General features: G+C 45.7%; 1 pseudogene; it reads left to right on the top strand.

The window, feature by feature from the left end:
* The first annotated feature begins 795 nt into the window (after window positions 1-795).
* On the top strand, window positions 796-7,336 carry LOC111974339 (dnaJ homolog subfamily B member 5-like; annotated as a pseudogene).
* Window positions 7,337-7,500: the final 164 nt, after the last annotated feature.

Genomic DNA, 7,500 nt, shown 5'->3' with positions numbered 1-7,500 from the left:
GTGTGTGTGTGTGTGTGCTGTGCGTGTGCGTGTTGCGCCCTGTGCGTGGTGCGTGTGCGTAGTGCCGATGTGTGTTGTGTGTGTCGATGGGTGTGTGTGTGATGTTGTGTGTTGTGCCTAACCAGACGAGGCGTGTGGTGGATATGTTTTTTTCAGGCCCAGGAAGTAATGCCTAACAGTAACCTTTCTCTCCCATCTAAGCCATCCAGAGTGCCAGGGTGGGTGTTGGGGGTCCACAGAAAGGTCGTTGCCATGGTGGAAGGACTACTATAAGCAGTGAGGATATGAGGTTCTAATGAGGAAGGAGATGCAGAAAAGGCATATCGCCGCATGGCAACTGTGTAAGGTTTCCACCCAGAAGACACAGAACAGCAGACGGCCAGACGCAGAGGACCAAGTGCAAATAGAGTATCGCTGAGGCCTAACGAAGTTCTGAGTGGATCCCCAAGAAGAGGGTCATCTATGACCAGCTAGGGGAAGGAGGGATAGAAGAAAGAAGAAGGGTGCTGAGCCAGATATTACTGGCAGTGGCGTGTCTGGTGTGATTATAATATAGTGTCATGAGTATATTTATTTCGTTAATGTGATAGACTAGATAGATAGATACACACATGAGAGAGAGAGATACACTGAGGCAGACTCGCTTTCTTTAATTTAGCTTATCCCAGCTTACCTCACCTATAGCCACCTACCGCTCTGACAGTATCGACACATACTGATAGATAGCCTATATCATACTGTGTGCCAGGTCTTTCCGACAGTGTGTTTGCGTCTCTGCAGATAGGCCCTGAATCCATGGCGGTAGGCTGTAGATAAGAATAGGCAGTGTAGGTGGTGTTGTGTGTGTGTGTCGTTGTAGCTGTGGGTAGATATATACCATCTGTTTCTGTAGCAGCAAAAGGCTCTTGGCGTAGACCCCCCGTCGTCCCCCGCCGCCTCCGCCTCACCGGGATGCGCCGTGGGTGAACTCTTCGTCACGCTACGTGGGTTCGCTTGCTGGGACTGGCGTACTCTATTGGCCGTCTGTGCTGAGGCTTCGCGCTCCGTTCAAACGTTCCCTCCTACGTGCTGGCTGTGAAACAAGAGATCTTGAAAACTATTTAACTCTCCTCGCTTGTCTGCGTACGGAAGGGGAATTAGGCTATACAGTAGGATTGCGCTGTGTGTGTGTGTGTGTGTGTGTGTGTGGGTGTTGTGGTGTGTGGTGGTTGGTGTGTGTGTTTTGTGTGTGTGTGGTGGTGTGTTGTGTGTGGTGTGTGATGGTGTGGTGTGTGTGTGTTGTGTGTTTGATGTGTGGTGTGTAACTCAACAGCCGCTCTCATCTTCGGTGCCCTCTTGGTGAGGTCTGAAGGCAGGGGGCAGTAGTGGTCAGTCTGGGGTTCCTACTGGGTCATACCACTACACCTTCCATGGAGACCCCCACGCCACCTTCGCATCCTTCTTTGGCGGCTCCAACCCCTTCGACATGTTCTTCGGACCGCACCGCAACCACCACAACCGCTCCAACGGCGTCCACTCCAAGGTCCCCAACGACCATGACATGGAAACAGACTTGGATGAGGAAGACCCCTTCGCCTCTTTCACACACTTCGGCTTCCCCGGGGGGGTCAACGGCTTCCCTGGCCATGGCGGGGGCAGGAGGAGGGGGGTGCAATCGGAGCGTTTGGGGGGGTCCAGGAGGCAGCAGGACCCCCCAGTCGTCCACGAGCTGAAGGTGTCTCTGGAGGAGATCTTCCATGGTTGCACCAAGCGGATGAAGATCACCAGGAGGAGGCTGAACCCTGATGGCAGGAGCAGCCGGACGGAGGACAAGATCCTGAACATCGTGATAAAGAGGGGATGGAAGGAGGGCACCAAGATCACCTTCCCTAAGGAGGGGGACGAGACCCCAGAGAACATTCCTGCAGACATCGCCTTTGTGCTCAGAGACAAAGGACACGCCCACTTTAGGAGGGACGGCGCCAATATCATCTACACAGGCAATATCAGTCTGAAGGAGGTAGGAGCTGTCTGTCTGTCGCTCTGTCTTTCTGTCGGTCTGTCTGTCGCTCTGTCTTTCTCACACAGCCTTTGTCTCCACAAATACCTTATTACAAAACTAGCAGCCTGTGACAAAGTGCTCTTTTACTTTCTTTCTCTCTCCTTCTATCCACAAATACCCTACAGAACACTCACATAGAACTGGAGGCCTGTGGTATTAACCTGTTCAGACAAGATTTGAAATGTTTTACTCTACAGGAGACTCAAACTCTATCTGCCTCTAGGTTTTCACAAGGGTGTGTGTGTTAATATTATTTTAGTAAGTGGAGATGTTCTAATGAAGAGCATCAAAAGTCACATCTCTCTCTCCTACTCTCTCTCTCTCCTACTCTCTCTCTCACACTCTTTCCTACTCTCTCTGACTCAGAGCCCCGGGCACCTCTAACAGCAGTACACTGGTGTTCATGTTTTTAGCACTAGGCTGTGGGCAGTGGTGGAAGATGTGTGTGTGTGTGCAGTTAAACATTGGTACTCCACCTAAAAGAGTCTGTCCCTCTGAGTACATGACCTTGTTCAACACATCCCTCCAGTCTATCTGTGAAGTGAGCTGAGCTCTGGGTGGGCAGATTGAGTGCTTTTCAGAATGTCTCTCTGCCGCTGCAGTGTGAGTGAGCACGGGGGAATGTATTGTCCCTGTGTGACAGGCCCACTCACACTCTGCCCTGTCCTGCCTCATATGTCTTCCTTTATGATAGCTCTTTTAATGAGCACAACAATCGTTATGGTACTCACCATGTAGTGCAAAAACACACAATAAAGGATTTATACACTTAGACAGCTCTCTTTCTCTTTTATACAGAGAGAGAGAGACAGACAGACAGACAGACAGACAGACAGACAGACAGACAGACAGACAGACAGACAGACAGACAGACAGACAGACAGACAGACAGACAGACAGACAGACAGAGACACAGAGATAGAGAGAGATAGAGAGAGAGAGAGAAAGACCGAGAGAATCAGAGAGAGAGAGACAGAGAGACAGAGACACAGAGAGACAGTGAGACAGAGACTCAGAGAGAGAGAGAGCAAAAGAGAGAGAGCAAGAGAGAGAGGATTGTGGTGTGAGGGTGGTACTCTGACAGACAGTTCATTTAATTACACCTCTATTCCTGTGTGGTCACAAGCTCAGCTGTGACCAGCCTGTGAAATGAAACACTCTTTTATAGTTCCAATATAGCTGCCATTTATCTTCTGCCTAAATTAATGGACTGGCAGACCCTAAACAGGAGCTTGTTAAGTACATACTGTATTAATTATACACGTACCGCAGTGCTCAGATAAGCTCATTAACCAGTAGGCCTGTTTTACTGCTGTCATAAACTGTTCAATCTTAATGTCATATACTGCCATAGAAATATCTTTTAGTTATGAGATAGTGCACTACTCTTCATGCATTAACTATGTAGGGAGTAGGGTACCATCAGGGACGCAGTTATGAGATAGTGCACTACTCTTCATGCATTAACTATATAGGGAATAGGGTACCATCAGGGACGCAGACCTAGGGCTTGATTCAATCCGTATTGCGGAAGTTCAGCGCTGTCGAGTGATTGAAACTTAAAGGTCATTTCTGATTGAACCGACATATGCATCGTTTACTGTGAGCGCAGTCTTTGCGCACGCGGGAACATTGCCTAGCACTGTTGGTGCTATAGTGCTGAACTTCCGCGATACGGATTGAATCAAGCCCCTAATATATCCAGTAAAGACAATAAATGCTCATTTAGATCCAGTGAAGGAGAGAGACCGGAGAGAGACCAGAGAGAGACCGGAGAAAGACCAGAGAGAGGCCATAGAGAGACCGAGAGAGACCGGAGAGGGGCGAGGAGGGAGGAAGGGGAGATGTTGAAGGGAGAGAGAGTATTGGGGATTTGGGTAATCTGAACCATTATCTGAAAAATATAGTTTAACTGGAGCTGCCAGGGAGCTCTGCTTCCATCCAACAGGAAGGTATGATTACAGAGGTCTGGCACTGGGCGCTGTTGACGGGCTGGCTGCTTTTATACACTCCGTTAGCTATGCTGGCTGGGTTTTGGCCCTAAAATAGCTGGGTCAGACCCTATGCTAGCTACACTGGCTGGTTTTAGGCCCTCTGTTTTACACGGGCTTTAGGTCTAACAATAACAAGCCCAATGAGAGCTACGAGTGCAGAGCTGAAGGCTCTTTAGTCTGCTAAAGACAATTGTTACCTCTGCATTATAACTATTCTATGACCTCTACCAAGGATATCTGGAGTCTGGACTTTTATGTCATCACTGGAGCCGGTGGCCTTAACCTGTAACTGCAGGCTTCAAGCCCTGCTGTCTCTCCAGCTGTTCTCTCTAAATCAGGACAGTTTGCCATTCAGCGTCAGTGTGAAAAACAGGAAGGAAGAACACACACACACAATCATACTTAGAAGGCTATCGCTAACTCTAAGAGGAACTTGACTTCTGATATTACAGAGAAATATGCTATATGCATTGGCAAAGACAACATAGCATGTGATAACGCTTAGGCAATAGTTTCTGGATGCCTTATATTTTGGCGGGTGGGAGGGTTGAGGCGCGGGGGTTAGTAAACACTGGATTAGGCAACTTCTAACTGGGACTGTTGACACCTGATTGGGCAACTTGTAAGCACTAAACTGGAACATACAATTCAAAATAGTTTCATGTTATTGAATTGGGACTGGAAAACTGTAAGCCTACTGCACTTAATCAAAGTTTGAATTTATCAGGAGTGGTATATATTATTCTGGTGCTGCCTTGTCTGAGCTGAGGCTTACATCATTAGACTGGCCTTATGTCAGCTGTCTGTGTGCCTCCAGTGTCATGGCAACTTGTCTAGGGGCTGGATTCAATCCATAGCGCAGAATATAATTTTTTGTAGCGCGGTTGAAATGTAAAGGTCATTTTTGATTGAGGCGACATATGCAGCGTTTACCGAGAATGCAGTCACCGTGAACGCGGAAACATTGTCTTCAAATTTCAATCATGCTTATCTTCGGCGCTACTGATTCAATCCAGCCCTAGATAGTGTTGGGCGGAGTACTTTAAAAATGTAATGTGTTACTGATTACAGTTACATGGAAAAATAAAGTAATCAGTAACGTAATCCTTTGGATTACACAAAATGAGTAACGCAATCTTTTGGATTACTTTGGGATTACCAGATATTTTAAAACATAAAAAAAGCTCACCTAATACAGTATTATTTAACTGAGTAACATTAGTATTTCTAAATTGGGGACTATTGTGAGAGCATAAAGATCCTACAACTCATATGTTTGATATGTGAGAGCATAAAGATCCTACAACTCATATGTTTGATATGTGAGAACATAAATATCCTACAACTCATATGTTTGATATGTGAGAGCATAAAGATCCTACAACTCATATGTTTGATATGTGAGAGCATAGTCACACGGCTCCATACCAACATTTTCAGTTGTTGGGACCAGGCCATGATATGGTCGCACCAACATTTTGTTGCGGGGTCACGCAGTAGAAAAAACGGGTTGCCTAATCATCTTATTAAGTAATTCAACCTGCTTCATTAAGTATTAGAATAAAATGATATGATCAATAAATTAATTTGAATGCACAATTCCAGATATTTTTATGATGCACACCCTAAATTGTCACGAATTTTGAGTTTGACAATTAGGCAATTGTTGCTAGTATATAGCAACTGTCAAAATGCAGTCCCAGCATTTTTTGATTTATTTTGTTCAATAGAGATTAAGTAACTATTTTAGGGCACAAAAATCACAAACAAATTCATTTGGGGCTAATTCCTCAAATGAGGAAGTTTTTAGCTAGATTGCAAACAATAAATCTAGCCTAATATTAGACTACTGATAGTTAGACTACTGATAGTCTGCCGTATTATTTACACCAGTACATGTAATATATAGGCCTATGTGGTCACCTTGAATGGCCGACGTGAGTGCCCTATGTTCAATAGTAAGAGTTGATAAATAGAATTCAGACCTACAGAACGCTGGGACCCAATTCTCTTCAGTGTTTTTCTGGGATTGTGTCTTGAAATATTGCGCAATCAGAAAGCATTTCTCTACTGCTACGGACAGAGCTCACAACCGAGAAAGAGTGCAACGCAGCAAGCAGGAACTCTATGACGACGGTCTGACCAGAAGGCTAGGTGTACATGTTTTGCAAGACTTACCTATTCATTCAACCAGTTTAATACTAAAGAAGCCATCCATCCTTGATGAGAGATCAGCAGAACGATAGAACCTTTAAGAGCGTGTGAGAAGTCTTGAGGGTGCGCTAAATGAAAGTGGGCAAATGCTGGCAAAGTTTTACAAATGTTGTCTCTTGAGATTAGATGAAGTAATCCCAAATGCAATCAGTTGTTTTTAAGAATGCAAGTATAATCAGATTATACATTTTTGTAATTAATCCAAGCTGATTAGTTACTTTGTTTTTGTATTCTGATTACTCAGTTACTACCCAACCCTGGCCCTAGGTTAGGGTTGGAGTTTAGTATGGTGTGCTGCCTGCTCTGGGTAGGAGTTGCAGATCTAGGATCAGTTTACTTTTACTTAATTGTAGGGTGCAAAACAGACCTAAGATCAGTGGACACCCAGGTTTCAGTCTCTCTCCGTGTGTGTGTGTGTGTGTGTGTGTGTGTGTGTGTGTGTGTGTGTGTGTGTGTGTGTGTGTGTGTGTGTGTCTGTGTGGTGTGTGTTGGTGTACCACGACCTCAGCTTATTCGGTCTACCTTCATTAGCTGTAGAAATGAGACCACACCTAAAATTAGCCTCCTGTGCACTCTACAACCCCCAACTATAACCTCTACACACACAAAGCACACACACTGGGCTTTCCAAGTTCAGGAAATGTTTAGTGTCAAAGAGGAGTGATCCATGTGTAGATGATGATGTCATTCTGTTCCACTCTGAGCGCCAAGTCATGTTCTCTAATGTTCTCCAGTGAACCTGTGTTCGAACTGCTAAACTGGAACAGATTACTAGTTTACTAGTCCATAGCTCCCGAACACAACGTTTTCACCTATCCTTAATCACTGAATTATTTAACAACTAACAACAATGATTTTGTCATCATTGGGTGTGAGTAGAACAAACTATGGTCAACGCCAAGAGGAACGAATTGAGAATCACTGTTGTAAGAAGCAGTCTACATTAAACATGCTTGTGTCATATGATACAGTAGTAAACCCTCTCATATCCCCCTCCCCAGGCGCTGTGTGGCTGTACGTGAACATTCCACCCTGGATACCGCGTCATCCGCTATCCTGCCATAGGTCATCAAGCCGGGGATGGTAACGTGAGGGGGGAGGGGCTCCCCTCCCTAAAGCCCACACAGCCGGCGACCTTATCGTAGAGTTCACGTGTCGCTTCCAGACAGGATCCCTCCCCAGTCAGAGAGATCATCAAAACAACACTACCCAGTCTTAGGACACACACCACCCCCCCTACACTCCTGCCTT

This window comes from Salvelinus sp. IW2-2015, linkage group LG15 (assembly GCF_002910315.2).
Source record: "Salvelinus sp. IW2-2015 linkage group LG15, ASM291031v2, whole genome shotgun sequence".
NCBI classification, from domain to species: domain Eukaryota; kingdom Metazoa; phylum Chordata; class Actinopteri; order Salmoniformes; family Salmonidae; genus Salvelinus; species Salvelinus sp. IW2-2015.
The sequence above is the reverse complement of the archived record's forward strand: the minus strand, read 5'-3'. Positions and strand labels throughout refer to the sequence as shown.